The 15343-nt window shown below is 35.1% G+C and overlaps 1 protein-coding gene, 1 non-coding gene and 1 pseudogene across 2 annotated transcripts in view; all 3 read left to right on the top strand.

Annotated features, from left to right (window-relative positions):
* LOC132594446 (ferritin light chain pseudogene) overlaps nucleotides 1–5000 on the top strand; it is a 36280-nt pseudogene extending 31280 nt beyond the window's left edge.
* The window catches only part of HTR2C (5-hydroxytryptamine receptor 2C), a 258300-nt gene that overhangs the window by 76443 nt on the left and 166514 nt on the right, over nucleotides 1–15343 (top strand). The window lies entirely within an intron of this gene.
* LOC115841676 (U6 spliceosomal RNA) lies at nucleotides 12079–12185 on the top strand. The gene has a single exon (XR_004034916.1). It is a non-coding gene; the product is annotated as a U6 spliceosomal RNA (small nuclear RNA).

Raw genomic sequence — 15343 nt, 5'->3', positions numbered from 1 at the left:
TTTAAATATGTCCTGCCACTCCCTTCTGGCTTGCAGAGTTTCTGCTGAAAGATCAACTCTTAACCTTATGGGGAATCCCTTTTATGTTATTTGTTGTTTTTCCCTTGCTGCTTTTAATATTTTTTCTTGTATTTAATTTTTGATAGTTTGATTAATATATGTCTTGGCATGTTTCTCCTTGGATTTATCCTGAATGGGACTCTGCACTTCCTGGACTTGATTAACTATTTCCTTTCCCATATTAGGGAACTTTTCAACTATAATCTCTTCAAGTATTTTCTCAGACCCTTTCTTTTTCTCTTCTTCTTCTTCAACCCCTATAATTCGAATGTTGGTGCATTTCATGTTGTCCCAGAGGTCTCTAAGACTGTCCTCAATTCGTTTCATTTTTTTTCCTTTATTCTGCTTGGCAGTAGTTATTTCCACAACTTTATATTCCAGGTCACTTATCCGTTCTTCTGCCTCATTTATTCTGCTATTGATTCCTTCTAGAGAATTTTTTATTTCATTTATTTTGCTGTTCATCATTATTTGTTTGGTCTTTAGTTCTTCTAGGTCCTTGTTAAACATTTCTTGTATTTTCTCCATTCTATTTCCAAGAATTTGGATCATCTTTACCATCATTACTCTGTTTTTCAGGTAAACTGCCTATTTCCTCTTCATTTGTTTGGTCTGGTGGGTTTTTACCTTGCTCCTTCATCTGCTGTGTGTTTCTTTGTCTTCTCATTTTGCTTAACTTATTGTGTTTGGGGTCTCCTTTTTGCAGGCTGCAGGTTCGTGTTCCCGTTGTTTTTGGTGTCTGCCCCCAATGGCTAAGGTTGTTTCAGTGGGTTGTGTAGGCTTCCTGGTGGAGGGGACTAGTGCCTGTGTTCTGGTGGATGAGACTGGATCTTGTCTCTCTGGTGGGCAGGTCCACGTCTGGGGGTGTGTTTTGGGGTGTCTGTGACCTTATTATGATTTTAGGCAGCCTCTCTGCTAATGGGTGGGGTTGTGTTCCTGTCTTGCTAGCTGTTTGGCATAGGGTGTCCTGCACGGTAGCTTGCTGGTCATTGAGTGGACCAACTGTGAGTAGTAGTAACTCACCTAGTCTATTAAATAATAGACTAGGTGAAAATCTTGCCAGTAGGATATCACCTCTTATTCTTTTTGAAATTGCCAACAAAAATTGTCAACAAATCAGACACTATATTTTGTTTTGGGAATAAGTGAGGAATCACATGGATTTAGGAAGAAAAATCAACCTAAAATAAAATGTGTACAATAGTATTGCCTTTTATTGTAAAGTACTTGCATAAGTAACAGGAACATCATGATGCCTAATGTAAATGTCCGAAGTATAAGAGGGGCTACTCACATGAAAAAGTACTATGAATTTTCACACGACACATTCAGACCATAGCAGATACGTAGTTGCATTCCGTGTGAAGCTTTGAGTGAAAATATGACAAGAGGATCAAAAACAACTGAAATCTATGCTTGCAATTTTCATCCAAATCTCTCAGATGAGTCAACAAAAACCAAACACACATTTTTAAAAAAATCATTTCCATCTCCTTGTAGTTTTTGTTTTGCTTGTGCTTTTGGTGAATTGGTTTTATATGATGCTAAGATCTCTGAAACAGCAAGGCTATCTTCCAAATTTAACCACCATCGAGTGAGGGAAAAGTGTTTCTAACAAACCTGTGTTTGCTTTTAATTATTTATTTACTAGGTTGGCCTTTCTTCAGAAGATAAACAGGAAGACAATAAGTCAACTTACCTTGAATGTATTTTTATCAGTTGAGCCAGAAGGATAGGTTGAATCTTTGTCTCAGCAGGTAGGACTCTCTAGGAAGAAGAATCACATGAGATCAGGAGGGGACAAGGCAGGCAATTTACTAAGGTCCTAATTAGTAACCAACCAGGAAAATCTCTGATTAGGCACATTATGAATACTGACAGCAGTTAAGGTCCAGGCATACAGGAAGTTTATGTCAAAAGACCAAACCTATGCATCAGGTAGACATTCCAGAAATTAGGCAAATCATGAGATCGGTGGAGACTAGACAGGTATATCTCTTCCCCTCTGACATACACCTGTATGGCTGCCACTGGCTGTGAAAGTTATCTCAATTTACCCAAGTACTTCAAGCTGATTTGTAGCTTAAGGTGAAGTTTTCCACAGTGCTGAAAAGTGTTCTGTTTCCTCTTGCTGATTTTCATGTAAATTTGTGGTTTCATTTTTAAACAGACTTATTGAGATATAATTTAAATATTTGCTTAGTTTTTGATATGCCTTTCTTCTTGGCACATATACCCTGTAAGAAACTAGAGGTCTCTTTCTTTTTTTAGTATCCATGACACATTATTTTCTCCTTTCCTTAAGAGAGATTTTTCTACTTAAAATGTATTCTTTATCTATCTGATGTAACAGTTGTCATTTTTCCATCCCTATCATTTACAACCTAATTATTTCTTGGACTAAAACCTTTTTATAAGGAGATATGTTTGCCTGTTTCATGCTGCTGACAAAAGATTCATAGTGATAGTAGGCAAAGCAACATGTTCAGTTATCAATTAAATATACTAAGGCAGGGGAAACATTAAATATAAGATCTAATGACCTAGAGGCTAAGCAGCAGATTGAAAACACAAGTTACAGTTGTGAGTATTGAGCTCAATTCTGTTCTGAGCTTGCTCTCTTTGCTTCAGCTCTCTCTGCAGAAATGGAGTAAGTCATGCTAACCAACCTTCAAAGATAGTTGTGAGGAATGTTGCTAAAAATAATAAAATGTAATAGTCACTAACATAATTTTCTAGAGAAATTGAAATGAAAAGCAAACTGAGTATCTAAGAAAGAGTTTTTCTAAAGTTTATTCAGAGAACAACCTTTCTAACAATCATCTTATTTCTCTTTACGATTATCTAGTTTTACCATATTAGTGTTACCAAGGTGCCATATTATGTAGGATGAGTCGAAAACTTGAATTCTGAGCAAAAATTACATTTTAGGTTTTGTAATAACATGAAGCAATTCAAGATATGAGATTTGTGTTTGGTTATTTACATCAATATTGAACACACTGTGTTTCTTTTTCCTTCTAGTAGATGTGATTTTTAAGGTCATTTACATTAGAGCTTTATTTTTCCTAACACATACACATAACTATTATTATTTTTTAAGTATAATCCATTGTACAGCCAAATTTTAAAATGTTCTGAAGGAGTTTGATAGTACCTTAAGTTCAATGAATAGCAATATTGGATACTATTGGATACCAAATGCATTGGGTAAATTATTTGTCATAGAGCTTTATTTTTAAAGTACAGTTTATATTTCAGAAAATGCACAGTAACTAAATTACTTCCCTACACTTTTCCTGAATAACCTTTTACTGTATTCTGGTTTTTTGGTTGTTGTTTTTTGTTTGTTTTTTACTTAAAATGTTACTTAGTAACTGAAGCAGTAATGCAAACAATAGAGCTCCCTTACAACATCCTTGCATTATATGTTCATTTTCTGCTCGGATTTATAGTATTCTCTATAGTCTGTGGATTATCAGAATCATTGAACTCTATTTTTAGTCACACTTCATTAATTCAGAATGGACATAAATTGAGGATGATTAAGTAAAAAACAAAAGAAAAGTATGGGGTTTAGGAAATACTCTAAATTCCTTCAGAAACAATAATGTTGTTCACTAGAAACTCCAGGGTTTTTTTTCCCTTGAAAACATTTTTTTTTTGCATCATGCAAGATTTCTTAGCAATGCGACTGTCACATTATATCAGAACAGACAAGTGAGATGATGGGGCACTGTTAATTTGATCTTGAGCAATGATTTCAAACATTCTATAGTATTCAATGATATCTATTATTAAAATAGGTTACAGCAAGACCTTTGCTAGTTACTTCAATCATTACTTGTTATCACTATATAATTATGAAAATAATTTAATAGTTTTACATTTTTATAATTCATGGTATCATTGAACTATTAATCATTTGTTTCTTGAGTTTTAAGTGAACTCTGGGCTCTACTAAATAGAGGAAAACAATGTCACATTGTGGGGGGCTTAATATATTCAAACCTGTAAGCAACAGTTCTATTACACTTATGTTCTTTTTGGTTTTGTGAATCTATTGTATGTTTTTGATTTGTAGTTGTAAGCAACAATTCTAAATAGTAGATTATGAGCTAATCTGAAAATAATACTATCATTTATAGAATCTGTTGCTTTTTAACAATAAAAGATCCCTAGAGAACAATAAAGTATTACTTACAACAGTGCATTCAGCCGTCCCCCGGATCTGTCTTTTGCTTCAATGGTGTTTGGACAGAACAGACCCAGGGACGCCCCTTGCTCCAGCCTCAACCATCCTCCAACCCTTTTTTCCAGTCGCAGCTTTTGGAAACAGCCACTCAGCCATCCTCAGCTTTTGGGACCAGCCAACACCATTTTTTGAGCTTAACTCCTTATTACTGATCAGCCACGAGCTCCCAGATTCCTCAGAATTATTCCGCTGAGGTGGAGGCCGCCGCCAACCTCCTGGTCAACCTGCATCTGGGTCCTCCTACACCTACTTCTCTCTGGGCTTCTATTGCCACCGCGAGGATGTGGCTCGGGACGGCATGGGCCACTTTTTCTGCGAATTGTCCAAGGAGAGGCATGAGGATACTGACAGTCTCTTGAAGATGCAAAACCAGTGCCACGACACTACCTTCTTTCAGGACGTGCAGAAGCCGTCCCAAGATGAGTGGGGTAAAACCCAGGACACTATGGAAGCCGCCATTCTCATGGAGAAGAGCCTGAGCCAGGCCCTTGCGCAAGGGCCTGCAAGCCCTGAGTTCTGCCCGCAGACACGTACCCCTGTGACTTCCTGGAGAGCCGCTTCCTGCAGGAGCAGCTGAAACTCATCAAGCAGATGGCGACCACCCGACTAACCTCCACAGGCTGGCTGGTCCCAGGCTGGGCTCGGCCAGTATCTCTTTGAAAGGCTCACCCTCAAGCACAACTAGGAGCCTCCAGAGCCCAGAGGCCTTTGAGGAGCCGCCCTGGTGTCAGGGCTTCTGCCTGAAGCCAGTCTCTGCAGCCACTAGGGCTTTGTAACCACCCTGGGGCCCTCTCCCAAGCCTTGGACCAAATGGAAACAATAAAGCTTTTTGCAGCAAAAAACCCCCAATTATTTACACATGACTTTAATTCTGCTCTCTGTGAAAGGATACTTGGTTTCTGTCTTTGTTTTCCTGAGACCTTGAGAATAAGACAAGTAAATTTTGGAGAAGAGGATTTCTTTAGTTGTGTCTCATTTTTTTTTTTAGTATTAGTTACTGAACCTATTTGTAATCTGGCATAAACAATTGAATTATTGAATTAATCTAAAAGGAGCAAAGATCAGGCATCTATGTTAGGAAGCTAACTTATTTGTTTATTCCTCAATCCAACACTCAAAGCTTACTCTTTCCTTCCAGTGTCCTATAAAAGATATATTGATACTATAAAATATATACTGACTTGTATTTTGAGGAGTCTAAACTAAATGAAAATAGGAGTAATTTGGACTTTGGAAACCTTATGAGAATATTTATGTTATTTATTATATGTTGAGGCAACTGAAGGTGAAACTGGAGCTGTGGAACTAGATGGCATTGAAGTCAAATGCAGCATTAATTTCTAGGAAGCCAAGTAACCAAATTGGACCCAATTAGCTTTTCTCAGTGTTGTGACCACAGATTGCACACAGGCTCTCTTCCAAATGTGTGTCACAGACCCAAGGCAGCTATGGAAGGAGTCAGACTGTGTGTCCTGATTATGAGCCAGACACATGACCTTTACTGATAGGCAATGACATATTATGGGGTGTTTAAACATTTCTAGACATACACAAACTTTTTAAATGTTTGCATTCCAATAATTTTAGCTAAATTCATTTACATACTTTCTTCTTATGTATGGAAAAATTTACTTTCCTCTAGTAAAACATATCACCTATATCTGCCCATGTCTTGGAAGAGAGGACATACTAAAACTTCTGCTTCACTGACACTGAAGAGCAATATATGCATATATCCACAATACAAACATACATTAGATTTACTAAACATAGTAAATAATGAAAGGGTTTTAATATCAACATAATAGACTCTCAATGACAAGTCCTATGATTTTTTTCCTTCTCAGTACTTTTTCCTTTGTACAAGATATTGCCTTATGTTTCCAGAATGAGACTGATAATGGGTTTATCCTCCTAAAATAGATGCCTGACCTATGCTCCTTTTAGAGTAAAATAAATTCTCTTAGCAAGAGCCTTACACAATAGGTTTGAAGGTACTTTGTGAACACGTTTTGAGAATACCTGAAGTTAATTACTAATCATCTAATTCAAAATGACAGGTACTCTGATTTACTTTTACACCTCACCCACACATTTTTAAAAAATTTTTAAAATTTGTATTTAGCTCTCAGAAATTCTGTGAGGGAATCCATCCCCTGAAGGACCAAAGTTCTATAATTATTTAAAAGATGTGTATTTATAGCTAGATTTAAATTTAAGATAGGTGGGTGCAGAACCTGAAAAGGCATAGATAGGAGTAAAAGTAGGTTTTATAGCATGTGCCCCAATAAGTAAATTCCACTCCATACACTTCCTTCTTGCAAATACTCTAAATCCAGTGTCATTCTACTGTGTAGGTGCAAAGTGCATATCTCATAACCATTGAAACAGTAATATAATCATAAAAATGAGTACCAGGAATGATTTTTCTTTGCCTATAATATTTCATAAAGATGCTCTTATAACCCTTCTGCTTGGGAGGATCTAAAATTCAAAATGGAAGGGAGATTATACAGTCACAATAGTTCTTTGGAATCATTTAGCTATTTCAAGTAAAGTTACATATTTAAGACCAAAAATTAACTTCTACTTCAATAAAACATATACATATATATGATATAGTTCAGGCTATTTTCTAAACCAAGTAATTTTTGAAGGGTAATGGTACTGCTGATGTACAGGGCATGAAGAGATATTTTCTTTCAAATGACTTAGAGAGGTCAAAAGTAAAGATGCTTGTGTTATGCTTGCGTTATAGTATATTTTCTATATTTGTGTCAATTTTTGATATATAGAAGAGCCTTTTTGCACTCCATTTCCTTTCAACAGGTCTTTTATTTTATAAAGTGCATTTTAATAGGTAAGATGTCACCGTAAAAACTGATAAAAAGGATAGCAATCATACGGTGGTTTTAAATCTTTCAAATTAAGCTAAGAATTATATTCACACATAAATAATTTTCTGGTAATAAATTAGAGTTCTCTCAGCATGTGAAATATTACTTTAATTTGATGATCAGGTTGGTATATTAGAGCTCTTTTATTGGAGTAGAAAAACATAAAGCCTAATTCCCTGGTGATTTATGTAATAGTGCCCAAGCCATTACTAAGCCCACTTTGTCTATTAATTAGAATTTTGGTGATCAGATGAATTATGAGTCATTTAATTGAGTATAATCATCATCAGGTAAGCCAGTATGAGCCATGCCATTGAACAAATTAAGCTTACTAAGAATACCGATTTCAAACTAATATAATATTGCAAGTCAACTATACTTCAATTTTAAAAAACCGCTGGTTTCAACTCTTCCCGTTCAGTACTTGCCAAACAAGATTATATCTTTTCTCTTTAAAGTTTTCTTTGCAGAGAAAAAATAAATGGTGACCTTGGCATAACAATAATTGGTTATTTCCAGACTCTCCTAACCTACAGATGAATTAGTTGAACCTCTGAGCTACAAAATTTTCCATGCAACTTTCATTTCTTCTCTGCGTACTGGGAACCAAGTCAAACAGTTTTTTAAAGAGACTTTTAGTTAGAATTTACTTTTGAGTAGTACTTTTGAAAGGATATAGTTAACTATTTTATTGATGAATACATACATTTCTACCCTTTAAGCAATGAGTTGAAAGAATACTTTTGTGCAATAAACTAGGAGTGTTGTGCACTGATAACAGCTCACATTCATTGAACATTTACTGTAAGCTCAGAATCATTCTAAGAGTATTACATGCATTTTTCACTATCTCTTCTAACAACCTTTTATGATAAGTTTTGCTACTCTTTTAAAAGATAAGGAAATAATCACATAGAAGTTAAATAACTGGCCCAAGATATACAGCTTGTACACAGCAAAGCTGAGATACCTCCTTTAGCAATTTATGGCATAAAGTTTTCCATTTTTATGCTCAGAAATCATTCTTTTGTGTTTGGTCTTTATTAACTATGTAAATATCATACTGACCTTTGCCCCAAAGCAGTGCATACTTACCCTGAAATAAGCAGTTAAACAGTTGTACAGTTAAAAGATAATTGATATTTTTCTTCTCAGCCTAGCATGCAATAACACATCTTATGGTGTTTACTAATCTAACAATGTGGATTCACTGTGTATAATGACTCTGTATTGACCAAAACTGAAATTTATGCAGTATATTAAATTTATCATTAAATATATACATTTGTGGCAGGTCGATGATTAATACCCTTGCAAGCAAACCCACAGACTGTTATTATGAGTTGGCCATGTGTTTGCTTTTAGGCACTTTGCCTGAATAAAATGTATTCAGGACCAAAATATTCTTCTCTTACACAAAAGTAGTCTGTTTTTTATAATTAATGTATGAGTTTAACTGGAGAACAGACCTGAATAAAGAATGGACTTAAAATGTATTTCTATTTAAAGTTATTGGAAGTAGTCAGAAAGAGAAAAATAAATACCGTATGCTAACACACATATATGGAATCTAAAAAAAATATGGTTCTGATAAACCTAGGGGCAGGACAGGAATAAAGACGCAGAAGTAGAGAATGGACTTGAAGACATGGGGATGGAGAAGGGTAAGCTGGGACGAAGTGAGAGAGTAGCATTGACATATATACACTACCAAACGTGAAATAGATAGTTAGTGGGAAGCAGCTGCGTAGCACAGGGAGATCAGCTCGGTGCTTTGTGACCACCTAGAGGGGTGGGATAGGGAGGGTGGGAGGGAGGCACAAGAGGGAGGGGATATGGGGATATATGTATACATAGAGCTGATTCACTTTGTTATACAGCAGAAAGTAACACAATATTGTAAAGCAATTATACTTCAATAAAGATGTAAAAAAAATAAATAAAATTACTGGATGCATTCAGTGAATCATCTATTCTTGGTTATCTATATATATGCATGGTGGCATGCCATGTAAACCATGGACTAGCCTCATCATCGGACTTATGGCCTTTATTTGATATTTTTTGGTCAATGATTTTAATTAGGACATATCCAATATCTTCCACTTTGTGAAACTGTTTCTATACAGTTCTTAACACACCATGGGGGAAATCAAGCTGAAGATTTACATTTAAATATTCATGTATGCCCACTGGTATTCACTGATGGAAAAAATTCTAGAGTGCTTTCTTTACTGAAATTTATGAATGGTTCTTGACAAATAAATTTCATCAATTTCAGATAAATTTAAGTGAAAATCTGGGCTTTCCCGGTGGTGCAGTGGTTGAGAGTCCGCCTGCCGATGCAGGGGACGCGGGTTCGTGCCCCGCTCCGGGAAGATCCCACATGCCGTGGAGCAGCTAGGCCCGTGAGCCATGGCCGCTGAGCCTGCATGTCCGGAGCCTGTGCTCCACAACGGGAGAGGCCACAACAGTGAAGGGCCCACGTACCGCAAAAAAAAAAAAAAAAAAAAAAAAATTAAGTGAAAATCTAATTAAAATGACAAAAGCAATTATATGTAAATATAATTATATGCCTTGTTTTCAGATCCCAGATGCCCAATCCCCAAATTACATAAAAATTATTGTTAATCTCAGTAACAAATATTAAAATGAGCATTTTGCTGCATTACTGGTATCTTGCACTTTTTAATCAATAGACTAAAAATTCAGAAGATTCGGGTTTGCAGCATTTAGACTGCTTTGGATTTGACTTTAACTGTTAATTCAGCTATTTTTACATTTCCATCGTGATTGATGTCGTACAACAATATTGTATTTATTTCTGCAGTTGTTAAGCTGATCTATGATGGCTTAGACATTGTCACATTCCATAATGTGTAGATCTTTTGAAATACCATAAAACTTTTAGAATATTTCTTTGATCATTAGAATTATTCAATGCTAGTCATTGACATTATTGACAGGGACCATATTTTTAAGAATTTGGCATGCACAGTATTGGGCTCAGGCATTACCATTATTCATAGTTGACGGTTCATTGGAAAGTAAAAAAATATTCAGATACTATTACCGTCTCTTCTCTAAAAGTACAGACAGTCCTCAACTTACAGTGGTTCAACTTATTGATTTTTTTTCAACTTTACTGATGGTGCAAAAGTGGTACAAATTCAGTAGAAACCATACTTCAAATTTTGAATTGTAATCTTTTCCTGGGCTAGCAGAATATAGTATGATACTCTCCCGTGATGCTGGGCAAGCTGCAGCTCCCAGTCAGGCATGTGATCACAAAGGTAAAGAACCGATACACTTACAACCAGTCTGTTTTTCACTTTCAGTACAGTAGTCAATAAATTACATGAGATATTCAACACCTTATTATAAAATAGGCTTTGTGTTAGATGATTTTGCCCATCTGTAGGCTAATGTAAGTGTTCTGAGCATGTTTAAAGTGGGCTAGGCTAAGTTATGGTTAGATGTATTAGGTTAGGTGTATTAAATGCATTTTTGACTTACGATATTGTCAACTTACTATGGGTTTGGGCACATAACACCATTGTAAGTTAAGGAAGATCTGTATAGATAGTTGTATTCACTTGTAACATACTTGAGAATGAGTCTAATATGCACTTGTTATAGAGCCTGTTCATAGAAAATGAGCAATGACAGTACCCAAACATTTACCTTTTCCTTTCTAAAGTACAGAAATGAAAATGTCAGGGTTCTGTTAGACATAGGCAAACAAAAAACAAGAAACAAAACACTCTTTGGGAGCATTTACCTTTATAAGAGAGAAGTGTTAAATCTTAGAAGTAGAGTAACTTGGACTACAGAATTAAATTTATCTGAAATACACTGTAAAATAATATTTCACATCACTTGGATAAAATCACTTAAAAATTTCAATTCCATTTTATATTTTGGATTAAGTAACTTCACGCATAAGCATTTATTTATACAAAATAATTTTTAAAGGAATATGCTAGCTATATGACCTTGGGCAATTTACTTAGCTTTCCTGTAAAATAAGTATTTCTCACCTTTAAAATGGGGATAACCCATTTTAAGCTTTGATGCAAAGATTAAATGAAATAATATAATTACATACATAGTTTTAAATAGCTACAGCTAATATCTACATTAACAATATTCACAACATATACAAACAGCCTCAAATTGAGGCGCATACACGTATTCTGTGGATTTTCAAATATGACTTTGGAAAAATGGCAGCCATATGTACACATATGTATTAAAGTTAATAGGCAGAAATTGAGATTATTAGACTGTGTTACAATTTTCTGTTCTTGACTACATCGTTTGGTCAGTGTTTCCTGCCTTAAATTTTCATTATTAAATGAAACATGAACAGCATAGCTATGAAGGCAGGTTATTTTCATTTAACTATAACAAGATTAATATGGATCAGGAGACTTATCTGATTGCACCCTTAAGATCACCAGGATTTAAAGTGCTGCTTCCCCATGCATAACTGGGCTTTAAAAATTCTATGATTCTCCATTAGTGAGCCAGATATTCTCAGGGCAAAAGCTCTTTCCCAGTTGTCAAGTAGACAAACTTGAAAGCTATATTAACTCTTTAGGTTGCCAAAGAACTATAATTGGCCTAAGGTAATAACTCACTGAATCTCACTTTACTGACCTGAATTAATTAGAAATTAACTTCAGTTTGGGGTAAACCTTATATTAAATAGTAAATTCCAAGAAAACAAAAACACTAAGAGATAAATTATTTCACTAAATTATTCAAATTTTTATTTTAAACTTTATTTGTATCTTTATATTCCTATGACTATTTTAATGGATTTGATGGAAAATATATGATTGATAAATTTGACAAATATGAGCACTCGCTTCAGCAGCACATATACTAAAGTTGGAATGATACAGAGACACTTAGCATGGCCCCTGCGCAAGAATGACACACAAATTCATGAAGCAATCCGTGTTTTCAATACCTTTGGACTGCAAAAAAAAAAAAAAATGACGTATGTGATATTAAGCTAAAGAAACCAAGATTTTGAAAGCAACATTAAGAAATCTAAGGTTGTTACAACTCACCTTTTCCTTCATATAAACTCAAAAAAGCCTTTTGGCCACTGCCTCTTCTCAGGATCTCCATCCTTAATGGAGGACATGCAAATAAATTCAGAAAAGGAGAAACACATTCATCATTTGGCATTCGATATTCTTGAATTCTACTATTCTTATTATAGACTATCTGGCATCATATGGCAATGTGAGGTTTTATTTTCAGTGAAAAATCTCAATATTAAGTAGAAAAATATGGCTATGAAATGATACATTTTCTATTTCATCTATGTGAAAATATACAGAAGTTTAAAAGTCGTTATATATGAGCGTTAAAATCACTTGGGATCTTTATATTCTTTCTCTTCTGTTTCTCAAATTTTATATGCTATATATGTATATTGTTTATAAGCAATGGAAATAATGTGATATCTTAAAACATTGGAAATTTTTTTGCCACAAAGACCAAAAGGAGTCTCAAACCTTTTACTTCTATAACTAAAATTTTCTGTCTCCAGATCTCTCAAAATACTTACATTAATAATACATTATATTATAATATATTCTTTTTTTAATAAATTTATTTTATTTACTTATTTATTTTTGGCTGTGTTGGGTCTTCGTTGTTGTGCGCGGGTTTTCTCTAGCTGCAGCGAGCGGAGGCCACTCTTAGTTGCGGTACGTGGGGAGAACAGGCTCTAGGTGCACAGGCTTCAGTACTTGTGGCACGCAGGCTCAGTAGTTGTGGTGCACGGGCCCAGCAGCTCTGTGGCATGTGGGATCCTCCTGGACCAGGGTTCGAACCTGTGTCCCCTGCATTGGGGGCTTAACCACTGCACCACCAGGGAAGCCCTATAATATATTCTAATAAGAAAACACATTAGCCTCTGGCTGCTTCGAGGCTATATTTGATAAGTTTTTGAACTCCCAGCTTGTTATGGGCAGTAGGGAGAATAGCTCTGTTCTCAGTAGTTGTGTTTTTCCCGACAGTAGCTCCTCAGGGCAGTGCACAGACACCTTTTAACACATGAACAAATGTGTTTGTGGGTTAAACAAGATCCAGGCTCTGCAGTCATGACCCAACAAAGAGCTTCATAACGTGTCTTTCCACCTATTTCATAGTCTAGTTTTTCCAAGATATACTCCTAAGAAAATCCTTACCAGAAAAAAAAAAACGAAAGAGTGGCGTACGGTTCATTCTATCCAGTGTCTGAAGCTGTGTTTCTATGGCAACATTTAGAATTTGAAACACTCCAAGAGCCACCATTTCTCCTGTTAAACAACAAACTTTTCAGGGAAACTGCTGAACTCGTAGTGACTTTTTTTTTGTTTTTACAGTGAGACGTTTTCAAGAATTTTTTTTCTCTAAGTCTGCAGTAGGCAGGAAAAAAAAGGAAAAATGTATCTTCTAACACCCTTTTTTCTTATCTGCTTTCTCACTTCAAACAAGTTTCTCATTGTGTTTCTGCCCATATTTTTCCAAATCCTAAATCAAAGAATTTGAAATAATGTATTTGTGGTAAGTACTCAAGGCTGATCAATGTTCTTAAGTCAAAATGTACAGCACAATAAGAGATACTTTATATTACAGTGTCTTATCCTTAAAAAATTACGTCTATTATTTCATTTGAGCCCCCCAGTAGTGGGACAGTTATTATACCCACTTAACAGATGTGTGATTAAGTTATGAGGGAGTGTTTTGCCTAAAGTCAAAAGCAGTGACTTAAAAGCAGGGGTGGTTCTAGAACCCATGTTTTCTGACTTTAAACTCTGCTGTCTACCAGATAATCTTCTTGATACTCTATTCATTACTGAGGTCTAAGAAAGTGGTAGATCTTAGATCCTATTTTACAGTTTCATACTCTGTTCACAATGGACCCTGAGCGCAAAATCATACTTACCTAAACTTTAGAAAAATATGGAACTACACTTCGTCTGATTACAGCTAAACATAGGAGGCACTGTGCCAGTTGCTGCCTTTTGCTCCTACATTGTGCCTACAAAACAAGCAAACTAGTGGCTTTCTAAATATTACATTAACATTTTCTTCAACATAGATGTATTATAAATAATCTAGTGGCATAATTATGAGAAAAGCTTATATATTCAGCAGCAAATATTCTGTATTATTTAATACATCTGTGGTTAGCCAGTTTAAAAGGTTGTATATATGTGATATAGGTACAAAAATATTCCTTCTTATAAATATTAGACAAATTAACCTCAAAACAAGTTGACTTTGTTAAGTTGGAATAGTCTGGTGACACAATTTCTGGTTAAATTCTTTTTGTTTTTTTAACTTCAATGCTTATAGTTGCACATCTTTCTAAAATGCATAAGTCTTCTGTTCTGGTTTTTATTCAAATATCTAATCTGTCGTTTACATTAATGGGAGAATTCCAAGGAATACCAAAGAGGTAATCAATCTATATTTATAGGCTCAAGAGTAGAAAGGGACCCGTGGAATGGCACAGTCTAATTTTCTCTTAATGTGTTATACTTAGTTTAACACATGCTTGTTGAAAGGTTATTTTATGTTTTCTCCTTGACAGTTCCAGTTTAAGGATCTTTGGTATTTACATTATTCCTTTTATTCCCTGGAGTTTGTTGTAGTACAGTGAAAAAATGAGTCATCGAATAACATGTGATGACCTGAAATAGTTGCTTTAGCTTCCCAAGAGGCCAGACATAGAAATAGTTTAAACCCTGACATCTTGATCATTTCATTGGACAAAAATTCAAAGGAATAAAAGTTGCGAAAAAATATGAACAATTATTGCAATGTTGAGAGATTTTTACAGTTTTTAAGGGTTGTTTTGATAACCATATCTAATAGTGAGTAGGTAAATATTAACTCTGAAAATCATTTGCCTGTAATCGTAAGTTTTGTCTGTGGGTGTCTAACACGTACATGAAAATACATATATAAATGAAATTGATTAATCTACCAAAATGACTAAGCAAAAAGGCTTGCTCTCTAACATTCAGAATTCTCCTTAATCTTGTGATATAATCACCTTCGATTGCCCATAGCCATTGTTCCATGCTGAAAATAGAAATGTGTTCCACTTCTGCTTTCT

Source organism: Globicephala melas, chromosome X, assembly GCF_963455315.2.
Source record: "Globicephala melas chromosome X, mGloMel1.2, whole genome shotgun sequence".
Classification (NCBI taxonomy): Eukaryota; Metazoa; Chordata; class Mammalia; order Artiodactyla; family Delphinidae; genus Globicephala; species Globicephala melas.
Note: the sequence above shows the minus strand (reverse complement) of the source record. Positions and strands in the feature narration are given on the sequence as shown.